This window comes from Procambarus clarkii, chromosome 14 (genome assembly GCF_040958095.1).
Source record: "Procambarus clarkii isolate CNS0578487 chromosome 14, FALCON_Pclarkii_2.0, whole genome shotgun sequence".
Taxonomy (NCBI): Eukaryota; Metazoa; Arthropoda; class Malacostraca; order Decapoda; family Cambaridae; genus Procambarus; species Procambarus clarkii.
This window is the reverse complement of record NC_091163.1, coordinates 24,931,203-24,948,718: the sequence shown is the minus strand read 5'-3', so window position 1 is coordinate 24,948,718 and position 17,516 is coordinate 24,931,203.

Sequence of the window (17,516 nt, the reverse complement as noted above, 5' to 3'; positions counted from 1 at the left end):
ATGAGTATTGTTCTTTCTTAAATTTTCATTGTTTCTCAGTTGGTTTTAACTGTTCTTCTTAAATTTCAGTGATGGGAACATCAGATCATTTGATGTTCCCAATTTTCTGAAGGGATTACTAGATCATCAGACAAAGGAGTGGGGAATGATGGGGAGGACAAGGGGACAGGATAGTTCGGCTGGAAGAGGGAACAGGAGAGGGGGCAATGGTAGGAAGGACGAGGGGATGGGGGAGTGGAGAATGGTTGGGAGGACGAGCGGACGGAGGAGGGGAAAATGGTGGGGAGGACTGGGGGGGACAGGGGAAGGTTGCTGAGCCACAGCAACGTGTGGCTTGGTACAGCTAGTATATATATACAAATATATAAAATAACAAAATCAAAATGAAACAAATCAAATCAACGAAAATTCCATTTATTAATGCAATCAGAAATATTGAAATGGAATTTGTAACATATTTAGTATAGCATGTGTGTTGCTCTTACATGCAACAGATGGCATTGTTTTTCAAGACAAGCATAGTTTTACATGTCACAGGTGTGGCATATATACCTATACTTACGAAATGAACAGTATGGTAAACAACACAGCTCAATTCCAACACAATGTCACACAAAATAATCAAATATAATATAAAATATATCGAAATCCATGAAAATAAAATATATCAATGCAATCGGAAACACTGAAATGGAATTCGTGACATATTTAATGTAGCGTGTATGTTGCTATTATGTGCAACAGATGGCGCTGTTTTTCAAACACACATGTTTTTACCTGTCAGAGAGGTTGCATCTATAAAGTAGGTATATAAAATGACATGCCTATTCGAATGCAACATTGCGTCAAAAATTCAAAGCAATCGGCGAAGAACTGTCGGAGATTACAGCGTGTATTGGTCTTATGTCCAACAGATGGCACTGTTTTTCAAAAAAAGCATACTTTTCCCCAGTCACAGGTGAGGCATGTATATAGTAGATATAAAAAAAGACGCACCTATTTGAATGCAACGTTGTGTCAAAATTTCAAAGCAATCGGTAAAGAGGTTTCGAAGATTTCCCTCCCATAAACAATACATGTTGAAAATTTTGAACACTGATGCATTCCTATCGTATCATAATACATCACTATTGTATACTAAGTACAATAATTATTAACTCTACTAACTTTAGTGCTAACATAAATTAATATTTCTCTATCTACGCATCATTTACTAAAATTCTCACTACATCGAGAGGCATATTGCGTCAGATAATGTCTAGCTGGACATAATTATTACCAACGTGTTAGAGAATTGAATAATATTCTCAACTTTTATCAGTAGTCTTTATAAGAATTAATCTCTGATAATATTATGACTATTATTCAATAATCACAAGTTATTAACTTAAATTGTCACTATATAACAGTTTTATCTGTTATATCCAAACACTATGGAGGAAATAGAAATTCTCTCCATTTTTCGATTAACACCATTTAACGAGAATATTGATAACATTTAATTCCCTACAATTGCATCCCTCTTCTCATTAACGCATTACATAAAGTAATTACACGAAAAGAATTTTCTGTCCTTACTAAATTCTATTACGAATGCGTGAGAGAGGGTTGAGGGAGACGGAGGCTTAGCGACGCCATTCGTAGCGATGCCATTGCTAGAGACGCCACCAGAATTGCGACACGAGTGTCTGGGGAGAGGCGAATTACCAACAATTCTACGCCAGGCCCTTGCTATTAATCCGCCTAGTAGCGATCCAAGGATTGCATCGGTGGACAACCAGCAGGTTCAGTGTTCTCATAATTTTAACTGAGCTTTTTTAATTTAATAACACTGTCCATCGTTACACCACATGACCTCCAAGAACAACAAGTACGTCCATAAGGAATTTGCTCTGTCCCTCCTAATGAATAATGATGACACAATTTATCTGGTATAGACAATTTGTACATTTAGTTGGAATTTCAGACTGTGTTGAATCGGCCGTGGTCTCCTCATTTTCCCACGCCATGCTCGGGGCACACGTGTTACAGCAAGTACCAGACGACGCCATCACGACTCTGCATCTCTATTTACTATCACAGCTAAGCAGCTGAATTAGTTCAATTTAGTTTATATCATTACGTGACGGTAGAGAACTAATAGTCATTTAAGAATATAAATTTACATGATTTAGGAAATCTAGTACAATTTGATAGCCTCATGAACTTTAAATGAGAATGATTTCTTGTTTAACCATCATATAATATTCTTGCTACTAACCAATTTATTTAATGTTTATTTGTTTATACCTTAGTAAGTGTTATTATTTTTTTTCGAGGAAGAACCAACCTCGATGAAGCGTACTGGTAGTATTTTACTTCTGGTGTTAACCCCCCATTTTGTGAAGGACAGGAAGTTTATTTTCGAACATTAATTTAATTTACAGTCCATTAAGGTTTAAGGAATAACTCTTAATAGTTATATTATCCACAGGCACTGGTATTCAGTCCTTTTCTATTGTTCATTTATCTGTTTCCCGTTTCAGTACAAATAGGGTGCTCCTTCAATTAATTTAAATCAATTAATTAATTAAACATCAATTAATAAATAGAGAGTAAGCTTTCTTCCCAACACAAAATTATGGTCTCTTCAAAACGAATAGAGAGCAGAATCAAGCTATCCTAATTAATCATAACTAATTACCGTGTGTAGTAATATAGACTAACCACATTTTATTACCTGTGGCTACCGGCAGTGTACCACGCAATTTAGCCTAGCTCACACCAATTTATTTACTGTCTATACCTCATGTATAAGGTAGCACTAGTGGGACATAGTCAGTTGCCCACAACACTCAGGCCTATACCTCACACTGAGGTAATAATCTTCAGGTCACCAGCTCATAACTTACATACAATTTACAGCCAGACCATACAGACAAAACCTGACAAGAGATGGTGTTCACCTGTCAGGTGAGTCTAGGCCACATGTAGTTGACAAATTGATCAACACAATCATCCATCATAAAAGGTTGTGGCTAGCATGCCAAATTTAACTGTATATATTTATATTTTTACCTGTGTGTACAAGTGCACATTTATATATATTATAAAAATCTAAAAAACTCAAAAACACAGCACACTTATATATTCGCATTATTGCACCATTAATTAATTTATGCCAACCTTTATTAGGTAGGAATTTAGGCTGTGATTGTGTTGAGTTTTGCACAAATGCAGATGAAATAATTTAGTAGTTTCTTTAGTAGAAATCATTTCAACTAGTCTTGAACTAGTTAGTAGTGCATAAATTAATCATTATTGTGCTGACCCTGCCACAGGGTGGGATTGAAGTACTATTATTTAATCTTGTGCTGACCCTGCCCAGGGTGGGATACAAACCTTATATTAACTCTGATTAGAGTATATACATATTAATTATTTTGTGTATTCATTATTTGTGTATATAAATTTTGAGTGCTGTTGAATGATCACTATTACATCTAACGGTGATAATGAAGAGCTAGCCAGAAGAAAGTCTAATGGTGACATTCAAGTACTCCTCAAAATTCTTAGCTACTTATTGTTAGGTAATTACATTTAACCTCGAATGAGGAAGAGTGTAATTTAGCCAGAATAATTTAGGCTATATTCAATTTACTTGTCAGCTAATGAACAAGTACCCAAGCTACATTAGCAATACCTATACAAGTCCTATGAAACTTGGACTTAAAGCCACCATGCTACTCCTGAACAGTTAAGGAGAACCAATATTGGCCTTAAAGGTCATTTAACCAGACTGATTAATAAGTTTGAAACTTTGTCTAGAGCAGCCCCCATTGATTACCATCAATTAGAAACATCATTAAGAGTAGCTGATCTCAAATTTGATCAAGTCAGATCTACAATCAGGTCTTATCTTGACATACTGAATGCAGCTGAAACTGATCCTGATGAAATTGATCAAACTCTAGCAGAAATTTCTCAGTATGAAGATGACACTCAAGATAAACTTAATGTACTATGTAATATAGTAAGTCAACATAAATTCAATGCAAATAATCCTGTGTCTCAATCCAGTGTAAAATTACCTGAGGTTCGTCTACCTATTTTAGACTTACCTATATTTGCAGGGCTGGATGAAGAAAATTGGGACACATTTTGGACTTCATTTGAAGTTCATATACATAAAAAACCTTCTCTTGACAGGGTTTCTAAATTCTCTTACCTAAACAGTCTTTTCAAATAGGAGGTTAAGAGGGTCATAAATAACCTAGCTCTCACTGAGAATAATTATGAGGAAGCTAAAAACTACTAAAGTTGAACTATTGCAACAAGGAGTTGAGTATAGCTAACCTGTATTATCAGTTACTGGATCTGAATGCACCAAGTAACCGACCAGACTCCCTTCAAAGCTAGAAGTAGAGTCTATAGTGAAGGCCTTAGGTACTAAAGCTGATGTGCCAGCCTCCGAATGGTCAATTAAGTTACTTTTGCAGAGGAAATTACCTCAAAATATTTTAGCAGAAATCTGCTCACACTATAAAACCAAGTTTCTCACTCTCAAGCAAATATTCGAGGGACTGAGAATAACGGTTAACAGGTTGAAAACTCATGATAAGATTAAACCTGAGTCTAAACAATGTAACCTTGACAACTCAGTCAAATCCAAATCGACTTTGAATAAGTCCAATAAATTCAAACCTAGGACTACTCCATCCACTGGGAAAAGGAGTGGTAGCGTAGGTATTTGTTCAGTATCCCCCTCTGACGTTGCAACTGATGTGTCTACTAAAAGGACAAACTCAGCAAGAGAGAGAAAGTGTCTGTTCTGTGAACAAGAACATGTCATCTATAAGTGCAATGTTTATCCTAACTTTAATACCAGGATTAAACGACTACAAGAATTACATAGATGCACCAAGTGCATGGGTTTTCATGACCCCCAGTAAATGTGTAGTACGTCTACGGTTATGCAGTAGATGCAACAAAGGTTTGCATCATTATGCCTTATGTAGAAAGACATCATCACAATCTGTAACATCTAGGGAGAATTCTATGAATTCTACCACAGTAAAATATAGCAAGGTACACCAAGAAATCAATGTACCTGCTACTGAGTCAGGCAATAATACTACTCTGCCTACAGCTCAACTTGAACTAATTAATAGGAAGTCTAGAGTTAACACTAGAGGTCTCTTTGATCAAGTATCACAGAAAACTTTCATCACACAACAATTATTTGAGCACTTAAAATTAAAACCTGCCAAATGTGTGAAATTGAATATCTCTGGGTTCATGATTAATAGTGGATCGTATCTTGGTATTCACACATCACTTGATGTGAGAATACCAAGTAGTAAAGGTGTTAGCAAGACTTTGATCTTCCACTAATTCAATACAAGCGGTAGTAGAAGATAAGCTTCCTTCAGACCTACAGGTCACAGGACTAGCTCGCACTGCGAGATATCTCAGACGTAACCGCATGAGGCTAGCGGATCACAAAATAAATTCTGATTGCCTCACAGACGTTGGTATCCTAATAGGTGCTGACTTTTATTACAGATTTATAACAGGATGCACCAGACAACTCGGAATGAATTTGTTGTCATCTGCTGGAGGCAAATTGCTTACTGGACCGGTGCTTTTCCAACAAAATTCTGTATCAACCAACAAACAAACTAACAATTCAATAGTGGATTGACTAGGCTTGGAACAGTCACCCCAACTTTTCAGAGAAATATCTGAAGATAATGAGTCTGATCCACCTGTATTTCGTTTGTGGGATATAGACACTTTAGGTATTGTCCCTGATAAACCGAGTCCTGATGATACGTGGACTTACCAGCAATATTTGGACACAGTTGTCTATAAAGACAAACAATACTGAGTGAGATTGCCATGGAAGTTAAATCATCCACAACTTCCAGTTAATTATTTCATGGCAGCCTCCCAATTAAAGTCTCAATTAATACGGCTGAAGAAATAGCCAGATAAATTGAACATGTATCATCACTTAATTCAACAACAACTCAACAGTAAATTTATTGAAGTTGTTGATAATGTTTGACCGAAAAACAGGTCACCATTTACCCCATCACGCTGTAGTGAATGATTCAGTGACGACACCAATACGTTTCGTTTTCAACTGTAGTGCCAAAGTGAAGGCAAGCAGCGTGTCCTTGAATGATTGTCTCCAAACGGGACATAGCCTGACACAAAGGCTACATGACGTATTGTTACAATTCCGTACTGGTATTTTTGCTTATACTGCTGATATCAGTAAAGCTTTCCTTAGAGTAGGCTTACAAGAGGAGAATCATAATTTCACCAAATTTCTCTGGATTAAGGACCCACTGGATCCTAACAGTGATGTCGTAACCTACAGGTTTGCCTCTGTGCTATTCGGCGCGACTTCTTCACCATTTCTACTTCAAGCAACATTGGATACACATTTGAAGAAGTCAGATATCCCTTATAAAACAGAGATTAGCGACAACTTGTATGTAGACAATTTCCAGGGAACCACTAATGACAAATCCAAATTGGTAGAAATCTACCATGAGGCTAACCGTGAGTTGCTAGGAGCCAATATGCCACTACAGTCATGGGCCTCAAACAACAAATCATTAAACTAGATAATCGAGAAAGAATTTCCTGGTTATCGGGTACCTAATCAATTAAAGGTTCTGGGCATGGAATGGAACACAGTTACTGGCGAGATGAATGCCAAGTCAGTACAAACCAATAATTCAACTCTTTCCATGAGAAAATTACTATTGTATGTCAGTCAACCATATGACCCTTTGGGCTTACTTAGTCCTATTTTAATAAAAGGCAAACTCCTCATGTAGGAATGCTGGCAGAAACATATGGGATGGGATTATTCGTTGCCAATTGAGTTGCAGGATAAATGGCAAATACTCACAACGGATTTCAATCAATTAGGTGTTTTGAAATTTCCTCGTAATGCTTCAGGACAAAACTTACCCACTAATTTACACGTCTTTTGCAATGCCTCTGGCACAGCGTATGGCGCTGCAGCCTACTTAGTCAATAATGTACAGTTAATTTTACTCTCATCTAAAGCAAGAGTTTCTCCAATCAAGAAGAGATCTTTACCTCAAATGGAGTTAACTGCATTGCTGGTGGGAGTAAGATTGGCTCATTGCCTGACCAAGACACTCAACAATATTCACTTTGGTGAGATCGTAGTGTGGTCAGACAATGAGGCAGTCTTACAATGGGTAAGAAATAATAACAATAAAACTCCATACGTTAGCAATCGTGTTAGGGAAATCCATGAATTATCTGCAGGATACAAATTCAGACATGTCTGTCGGAAAATCCGACACCATTTAATAATATCAATGCAATTGCAGATAATATTGCTGCATTGTATACACAAGTTACCCATAGAAAATGTAACTTGTAGTGGAACTTTCCGTCTATAGAAAACGGGATATCATTGCTACATACTATTATAAATTCATCACCTATTATGGTGAGAATTATTCTTAAATACATTAATCTTTGGACTTTTACATCATAAAAACACCTCATATAAATTAACGTAATTATCAGAATCAAAATAAAGTAAATGTGACCCTTCTATCAGTTACTGATATCTGGACAATGTTGGCCAGTAGCGTCAGTGAGGAAGGAGTGGTCAGCCATTGTTGTTAAGACCAGAGGCGCACGGGAGTAAACAGCTCCTATCATTTCCCTTGGACGAAGTGTATTGGAGATCATATTAGTGCTCTACCATCATCAACACGCTGTCAACAATAATCAAGGGAAGTGTTCTGCCGAAACCCGTTTATCTAATCATTTTTGGCCATTAATGTCAGTAGATAGGGCGAACCGGTTAGAATGCGAACAGCCTCCTAATAAAAGGTAATTAAGCCTTGGTCTTTATTTTATCAATTATACAGTGTTTTCTATGATATAGCTGTCATATATTAGGATTCTGACTTTATAGCTAGCGCCCTTTGACAGGTCAAGAAGGGGAAGCAAGCTTTGTGTATCAGTTACTGGGTGACGTAAGCTGCCTCACATGAGGAAATTTGGTGTCTACATCCTAGTTATATCTGGTGGACTAAGCCTGCTGTATAATAAGATATGGAACCTCCTCAATGTATACTAATATATGTAGTTTAATACTGTAGTTTGATTGACTGCATATATATAAATTCAATATAAACCCCCCTAATGTGTAGTGGATCGATTTGTGAGATTATTGCAGAAATACAGTCCACTTAACATCATATAAATTGCTATCAAAATATATAAATTAACGTAAATATAAATTCTATATAAATTCACAAATATTAAATAAATATAAATCTCACAGGTCGGTTCCCACAATGTCCCCACCAAGGGCAATCCAGCAGATTACTTTTCAAGAGGTTTATAATTAAAACAGCTGATCAAGTCTTCGATGTGGTTTAATGGACCTTCATGGCTTGTTGGTGGTCAGTGGCCTAAGCAGAAACCACAAGTCATAGTGACCAGTATCACTACTTCCATGACAGACCCAGAACCTCATCGGACCTTAACTAATAATCCTCACAATTATTCCAACTTGAGTAAGTTACTAAGAGTGACAGCACATGTGTTTGACTTTCTTGCTAAGATAGGAATCCGATATAAGTTTCCCAATCCTATCCTCTATTGGATCAAACGTGCACAACAAGAGACGTATGGAAGTGAATATGAAAATCTTCCAGATAAATTAACCAAATCTCTAGGTATCTGGTATGATACCAACACTTACAATATACTAAGGTGTGGAGGACGTCTGCTTCATGCAGAAATTGATTTGGATACAAAAAATTCGATCCTTCTACCACGTCACCACATTATTATGAAACTTCTAGTTTTACACCACCATCAATATAATACTCCACATGGTAGAGTGTTAGACACTCTCACCGACCTTAGACAGAAATATTGGCTTCCCCAAGGTCGTCAAACTGTCAAATCACTCATTAAGTCCTGTGTAATCTACAAAAGATACGACACTCGAGTGTGTCCTTACCCAGGACCTCCACCACTCCCTAAGGAGAGAGTAGTCCATCTTCGTCCTTTTGAGACCACTGGTGTCGATTACACAGGAGCCTTACTTCTCACTGGCACTCCAGATAAGGTACCAGTGAAAGCTTATATTTGCCTCTTCACGTGTGCAACCACACGAGGCGTACACCTAGAAGTGACTTCTGACATGAGTGCAGAAGCCTTCATCCAAGCTTTTCGTAGATTTGCAGCTTACAGATCCTGCCCCAAGCTAATGATATCCGATAATGGATCAAATTTTGTGGCAGGAGAAGCCTGCCAAGGAGAGATATGGAATCATCCAGAAGTGCAGACTGTAATGCAAAGACGACAATGCCACTGGAAATTTATGGCTCCCAGAGCCACATGGCATGGTTGTTTCTACGAACGTATGGTAGGGACTGTCAAGAAATGTTTAAGGAAGACCTTGCATAGACAGAAAATTAGTTTCCCTGAATTGCAAACACTCGTCGTAGAAATTAAGGCACGAGTCAACAACAGCCCTTTAACTTTCCTATCGGATGACTTCTCACAGAGAGAACCCCTGAGTCCCAAACATTTAATACATGGAGGCCTGCTGAGCCCTCTGATACCTTTGGCAGAAGAGGATCCAGTTGACCATTCCCATGTGACTAGGAGTGATTTAGTGGAAAGGTATCAACATCTCTCGAGGGTAATTGAAAGGTGGAATGAGATGTGGATTTGAGAGTACCTCACAGCTCTACGAGAGTACCACTATGGGGCTTCGATCCCCCATAATAAGGTTCAACTCAAACCAGGAGACCTAGTGTTGATTGACAGTGATGGACCCTGGTCAGAATGGCCTATAGGCAAGATTGTCTCTATTCACCCAGATCGTCAAGGCATCCTGAGAGTAGTATGGGTTTTGTGCCGAGGCACTACTACCCTAAAACATTAGAGAAGTTGGTACCTTTTGAATTAGCTGAACGAGAGTGTTCAACAGAACCAACTTCACCTACAGTTTCCGAGGACAGCAATTCTGATCCACCGATCACACGTCCACTTGGAGCTGCTGCTCAACAATACAAACAGAAACTACAAGCCTATTATAGCTCTGATTAAGAGCAAATAATTTACCATCCGATTTAAGGTAGTCATGATGATACCGTGTTGTGATGTCTCGTAACTAATCAGTTACAAGTCACAATGACCCAGGACATTCACCTCGCTGTGGATTCTGTTTCCTTGAATTGCATGATTTAATCATTAATTTGTTTGTGTAGGCTATAAACTATACCATTATTCCATCTAAAGAATCTATGAGTTTACAAAACTTTAAGAGTTAGTAACATAACCGTTACACGTCATCGCAACACCAGTCATTGAGTACACTGTAAGCTTTAGTAGTTATTAACTTTAGATGATTCAACAAATCCATGTTTTACATTTAACATGAGTTCCCTCACATGACTTAGAGTCTTATCTGTCATTGACAAATACGGAACATCCATTATGTGCGTACTAACGTACAAACATACTAACATTAAATTAACTTCGGGATAGGTACGTCAGTACTCAACATTGAACTGCGACCCAAGTTTTCCCCCCTGGAGTTTTGTTGGAAATTTCCAACACTGATACATTCCTATTGTATCATAATACATCACTATTGTATACTAATTACGATAATTATTAATTCTACTAAATCGTAATACATCACTATTGTATACTAATTACGGTAATTATTAATTCTACTAACTGTAGTGCTAACATAAATTAATATTTCTCTATCTGCACGTCATTTACTAAAATTCTCGCGACATCAAGAGGCATATTGCATCAGATAATGTCCAGCAGGACATAATTATTACCAACATGTTAGAGAATTGAATAATATTCTCAACTTTTATCAGTATTCCTTATAAGAATTAATCTCTGATAATATTATGACTAGTGATTCAATAATCACGAGTTATTAACTTAAATTGTCACTCTATAACAGTTTTATCTGTTATATCCAAACACTATGCAGGAAATAGAAATTCTCTCCATTTCTTGATTAACATCATTTAACGAGAATATACATAATATTTAATTCCTACAATGGCAACCCTGTTCTCATTAACGCATTACGTAAAGTAATTAAACGAAAAGAATTTTCTGTCCTTACTAAATTCTATTGCGAATGCGTGAGAGAGGGTTGAGGGAGACGGAGGCGTAGCGACGCCATTCGTAGCGATGCCATTGCTAGAGACGCCACCAGAATTGCGACAGGAGTGTTCGGGGAGAGGCGAATTACCAACAATTCTACGCCAGGCCCTTGCTATTAATCCGCCTAGTAGCGATCCAAGGATTGCATCGGTGGACAACCAGCAGGTTCAGTGTTCTCATAATTTTAACTGAGTTCTTTTAATTTTATAACACTGTCCATCATTACACCACATGACCTCCCCAAACAATAAGTACGTCCGTAAGGAATTTGCTCTGTCCCTCCTAATGAATAGTGATGACACAAATAATCTGGTATAGACAATTTGTACATTTAGTTGGAATTTCAGACTGTGTTGAATTGGCCGTGGTCTCTCCATTTTCCGATGCCATGCTCGGGGCATACGTGTTACAGCGTAGTACCAGACGACGCCATCACGACTTTGCATCTCCGTTCACTATCACAGCTAAACAGCTGAATTAGTTCAATTTAGTTTATTTCATTAAGTGACGGTAGAGACCTAGTAGTCATTTAAGAATATAAATTTACATGATTTAGGAAATCTAGTACAATTTGATAGCCTCATGAACTTTAAATGAGAATGATTTCTTGTTTAACCATCATATAATATTCTTGCTACTAACCAATTTATTTAATGTTTATTTGTTTATAACTTAGTAAGAGTTATTAATTTTTTTCGAGGAAGAACCAGCCTCAATGAAGCGTACTGGGAGTATTTTTCTTCTGGTATTAACCACCCATTTTGTGAAGGACGGAAAGTTCATTTTTGAACATTAATTTAATTTACAGTACATTAAGGTTTAAGGAATAACTCTTAATAGTCATATTATCCACAGGCACTGGTATTCAGTCCTTGTCTATTGTTCATTTATCTGTTTCCCTTTTCAGTAAAAATAGGGTGGTCCTTCGATTAATTTAAATTAATTAAACATCAACTAATAAATAGAGAGTAAGCTTTCTTCCCAACAATACATGAAAAACACAGTTTTTCAGAAAAAAAACGTTTTTTTACAGTCACAGACGTGACATCTATATAGTATGTATATAAAAACCCGCTCGGATGCGAATGGAACGTTGTCTGAAAATTTCAAAGCAATCGGTGAAGAACTTTCGGAGATTAGTGATTTTGAACAAACGAACATTTCCATTTTTATTTATATACTAGCAGTACCCAGCCACGCGTTGCTGAGCCACAGTAACCTACCCTGTCCCTCAGTCCTCTACACATTTCCCCCCTCACCTGTCTCCTCGGCCTCCCAGCCATTCCCCACTCCACGAACCCCTCTTCCTTCCCACCATGCCCCTCTCCCCTGTCCCTTTTTCCTCCCCATTATTCTCCATTCCCCCATCCTCTCGTCCCCACCATCCCAAACTCCCCATTCCCCTTTTCCTTTCCCTCCATTACCCCCTCCCTTCTCCCCTCGACCTCCTTACCATCTCTTACTTCTGTCCCCTATATATATATGTATATATATGTCGTACCTAGTAGCCAGAACTCACTTCTGAGCCTACTATGCAAGGCCCGATTTGCCTAATAAGCCAAGTTTTCATGAATTAATTGCTTTTCGACTACCTAACCTACCTAATCTAACCTAACCTAACTTTTTCGGCTACCTAACCTAACCTAACCTATAAAGATAGGTTAGGTTAGGTTATGTAGGGTTGGTTAGGTTCGGTCATATATCTACGTTAATTTTAACTCCAATAAAAAAAAATTGACCTCTTACATAATGAAATAGGTTGCTTTATCATTGCATAAGAAAAAAATTAGAGAAAATAAATTAATTCATGAAAACTTGGCTTATTAGGCAAATTGGGCCTTGCATTGTAGGCCAAAAAGTGAGTTCTGGCTACTAGGTACGACATATATATATATATATATATATATATATATATATATATATATATATATATATATATATATATATATATATATATATATATATACACATATATGTCGTACCTAGTAGCCAGAACGCACTTCTCAGCCTACTATGCAAGGCCCGATATGCCTAATAAGCCAAGTTTTCCTGAATTAATATAAGTTCTCTTATTTTTTTCTTATGAAATGATAAAGCTACCCATTTCATTATGTATGAGGTCAATTATTGTTTATTGGAGTTAAAATTAATGTAGATATATGACCGAACCTAACCAACCCTACCTAACCTAACCTAACCTATCTTAATAGGTTAGGTTAGGTTAGGTAGCCGAAAAAGTTAGGTTAGGTTAAGTTAGGTAGGTTAGGTAGTCGAAAAAACATTATTTCATGAAAATGTGGCTTATTAGGCAAATTGGGCCTTGCATAGTAGGCTGAGAAGTGCGTTCTGGCTACTAGGTACGACATATATATATATATATAATGTTGTACCTAGTAGCCAGAATGCAGTACTGAGCCTACTATGCAAGCCCCGATTTGCCTAATAAGCCAAGTTTTCTTGAATTTAAATATTTGTTTATATTTTTTCATATGAAATGATATAGCTATCCATTTCATTATGTATTAGTTAATTTGTTTAAATTTGAGTTCAAACTAACGTAGATATATGACCGAACCTAACCAACCCTACCTAACCTCTCTTAACCTCACCTAAACTAACACGATTAAGTCAATAATTTACGTTCTTAATATAATATAGCAATAATAATTAAAATAAACTAATTGGAAACATTTTATTGAAAATAAAGAAAATCACTCGTCCTATTAGGCAAATCGGGCCTTGCATAGTAGCCCGAGAAGTGCATCTTGGCTACTAGGTACGACATATATATATTTATAGAATATAAAAAATAGATATATATATCTGTGTGTAAATCACGAAAAATAAACACGTGATTAAAAACGTGAGTGTCAGCGGAGGAAGAATTGAAACAGGAATTTTCTTAAGTACTTTCGTATATTAATACATCTTCAGAAGGAGTGATTTACAGGTCAAGTATTGGACATATATAGGGAGGAGAGAGTGGTGGATATATATATAGATATATTTATATATATCGATATAAAATAGTACATAAAAATCTATTTTTAATAAATTTATATACGAATGATGACTTCGTAAGCATAAATTCTAAATACTTTAGCATGAATGTGACGAGTGGCTGGAATATATACCCCTGTAATGCCCAGTCATAGTCAGGAAACAAAAATATTTTTCTTTAATCGTATTCAAAAGCATATATATTCTTCGAAGGCTATGGTATATATTTTGAAATTGACATAACTTATGCGAGGTACAACTAAAAGGTTAGATTTTGTATTTTTCGTTATTAATAAAATTTAAAAGAAGTTATATTATTGGAAATTTATTTTTAAATTTATTTTTGCCATACTATAGCTGTGTTGCAATGTTAGAGGGAGATTAATATCTGTTTGATCAAACACCTTCTACACCCAACAACTTCATCCTTCCCCTCTACATAGGACCATTTAACAACATTCAACCTAACAAAAATATATGAATAGTTTTTGAGTAGTAAGGGAAGTTATAGAAAAAGGTACAAAGTTTATGAAATAATGTTGGTATTTTTTGGGGTTCTGTGTAAAGAACAAATGTGTGGTAGCAATGTCTGAGTCAAGGTGGCAGCCTCACTCACTCTCCTGCTTCCTCACACCACGGAGGGAATTACCTTGTGAGGGTCTTAGTAAGACACCTGCTGAGGTGTTCCTGCAGGTGTTTGGATTATTTCTCTAGGTGAGGCCCAGGTGAGGCCCTCCTGATAGGTGATAGGAAACTGGTAAGAAAAATATGGCCACGGTTCGAACGACTATAGGAACACCCAATACTTTGTCATGGATATTGTGTTTCAGTCTCGCTTGGTCCGCACCCGACACCATTTGCTCACTACACCTCTACCCGACACCATTACATGCTGCTCACTACACCAACACCATAACATGGCGGACTAACTACACCACTACCAGGCACCATAACATGCTATTCACTACACCACCACCAGACACCATAACATGGCTGCCTCACTACACCACCACCAGACACCATAACATGGCTGTCTCACTACACCACCACCAGACACCGTAACATGGGTGCCTCAATACACCACCACCAGACACCACAACATGTTGCTTACTACACCACCACCAGACACCATAACATTGCTGCCTCACAGTAGTAGGGATAACACGCTAAAGAGGATTTTTTTGGGGGGGAAAACCCATTTAGCATGTTGGTTTTCCGGTTAATTTTAAAATTCCTGTTTAACATGTCGAGGGTTCTAAGTTAATTTAAAAATCTCGTTTAGCGTGTCGAGGGTTCCAAGTTAATTTAAAAATCCCCTTTAGCGTGTCGGGTGTTTCACGTTAATTTAAAAATCCCCTTTAGACTGTCGGGTTTCCTGATAAATTTTAGATTTAGAGTTAAAGGATTCTTATGAGGAAAATAATATCAGAGATCGCAGAAGTTTGTTCTCCCGTTCCCGTTTGTTCAACCCGTTTTCACACAAGACAGCACATATATGACTTAATGCTTAAAGTCAATATGTGGAAGGTGATTTAGTACATATGTGATATATTCCCAGTTAACTTTTTTACCAAGGCTCAAACTCTTCCTCACGTACCAATTTACGTCTCACAGTACTCGTCCATCAACGTAGATAGCTGAATAGTCGTGATTGGTTCAATTATAACGAAAATTGTAGTTTTCAGGTTCCACATGGGTTGTGAAATTTACCTACTATTGTCCATGCTCTTATAATATTACAGATCAGCTACATCCTATTGAAGGCTCGTAGTTTTGTTTTGAGAAATATTAGTTGTTCTTAGTAAATTATAATAAGCACAATAAATTATTACATAGAATAACAGTGCTTCACCAATCAATATTATATACCATAGTTTGTGCTTTAAAAATCTTTAAAGAATGTTTTGTAGGAACGCTAACAGAAAACAATGTTATGTTGGAATATATATAGGGTAAACTACTGCAAACAGGATGGTATGGTGTGTACAATCCCAACTATAGGATTAGTATAGGGTCCACTAACACCTGTTAGGTGGGTAAGGGGTCCAATAACACCCGCAGGATGAGTATGGGGGTCACATCCACCCACAGGATGGGTATGGGGATCACTTCCACCCACAGGAAAGGTATGGGATCCAATACCATCCACTGGATGTGTATGGCGTCCACTACCACCGACAGGATGGGTATGGGCTCACAACCACCCACAGGATGGGTATGGGGTCCAATACCACCCACAGGATGAGTATGGGGTTCACTATAACCCACAGGATGGGTATGGGGCTCCAACCACCCACAGAATAAGTATGGGGTCCAATAACACCCACTGGATGTGTATGGCGTCCATTGCCCCCACAGGATGACTATAGGGTACAGTATCGCCCACAGGATTAGTATATAGGGTTCACTGCCGCCCACAGGGTCGGTATGGGATCCACCGCCACCCACAGGGTCGGTATGGGGTCCACTACGGCCCACAGGGTCGCTATGAAGTCAACTACCGTCCAAAAGGGTCGGTAGGGGTCCACTACCGCCCACAGGGTCGGTAGGGGGTCCACTGCCACCCACAGGTTCGGTAGGGGTCCACTGCCGCCCACAGGGTCGGTAGGGGGTCCACTGCCGCCCACAGGATCGATAGGGGGTCCACTGCCGCCCACAGGGTCGATAGGGGGTCCACTACCGCCCACAGGGTCGCTATGAAGTCAACTACCGCCCATAGTGTTTGTATAGTGTCCACTATCGCCCATAGTGTTATTATGGGGTCCACTACCCCTCATAGGGTCGGTATGGGGGTCCATTACTACCCACAGGGTGTGTCTGGGGTCTATTTTGGCAATACTGCTTTTCCAATCTCATTTGTTGTTCAATGTAAAATATTTGTTTCTCGACTTGCAACAATTTATATATATATATATATATATATATATATATATATATATATATATATATATATATATATGCAGAATAACCACATATGAAAAATAGAAAATGCTTAACGCGTTTTCGGCTAATTCGCCTTCATCAGAGCAAAGTAGAATGAAGATAAGAATGCTGATCAGACCTTTAAAGTAAGGATTTTGTTGAACGAAACGTGATCGAGTCTGCTCTGATCAAACATTGTAACAACAGCCTTAATGTGAGCCCCGGTATGTACAAGTTGGATCCCTGTTTTAGCCTCAATATAGCACGTCAAAACAATATAGCAATCATTTAAACATGTATGGCACTTGGAGATATTAATAGGAGCTGCCTTGTATGGGCCAATAGGCCTTCTGCAGTTACCTTCTTTCTTATAATTCCTTTCCTCCACT